This window comes from Octopus bimaculoides, chromosome 6, assembly GCF_001194135.2.
Source record: "Octopus bimaculoides isolate UCB-OBI-ISO-001 chromosome 6, ASM119413v2, whole genome shotgun sequence".
Lineage (NCBI taxonomy): Eukaryota > Metazoa > Mollusca > Cephalopoda > Octopoda > Octopodidae > Octopus > Octopus bimaculoides.
Window position 1 is genome coordinate 67,418,076 of NC_068986.1, and position 599 is coordinate 67,418,674.

Consider the following 599-nt stretch of genomic DNA (forward strand, 5'->3'; position numbering starts at 1 on the left):
GTGTGTGTGTGTGTGTGGTCGCACGCGTCTGTGTACGTGCGTGCATAAATATATGTATATGTATGTATATCTTATTTAAACCAGTATCGTTTATCATATGAGTTTCATTTATTGAAGTAGTTATCATTTTTGTACAACGTTATTGTACAATGTATTAATACATTAGCATATCTTCAATTGGCAATGTATGGATTTTTAGTCTGCGAGAATGTTTTGTAAACAAGTTCATGTGTTATGTGTACCACCTTTCATGAGAATGTGTCATCCAACGTGTCATCTTAAGGTATATTTTCTTTTTTCAATAAGTAATTATGTTTAAATTATTCGGCAGTTTTTACATAAAAGTGATATGATTGAATGTATTACTTCCTGAATAAATTACACACACAAATACACACACACACGGATATATATATAAACGTTACAAACCTCATCCAGGAATAGCAAAATCCTATCAAAGTACTGGTTAGTTACCTATACAAAGACTCTTTTATTCTTTGACTTGTTTCAGTCATTTGACTGCGGCCATGCTGGAGCACTGCCTTTTGTCGAGCAAATCGACCCCAGGATTTATTCTTTGTAAACCTATTACTTATTCT

At 32.9% G+C, this 599-nt stretch overlaps 1 protein-coding gene across 3 annotated transcripts in view; it reads left to right on the forward strand.

The window, feature by feature from the left end:
- LOC106869618 (neuronal acetylcholine receptor subunit beta-3) overlaps positions 1–599 on the forward strand; it is a 546,457-nt gene that overhangs the window by 138,028 nt on the left and 407,830 nt on the right. The window lies entirely within an intron of this gene.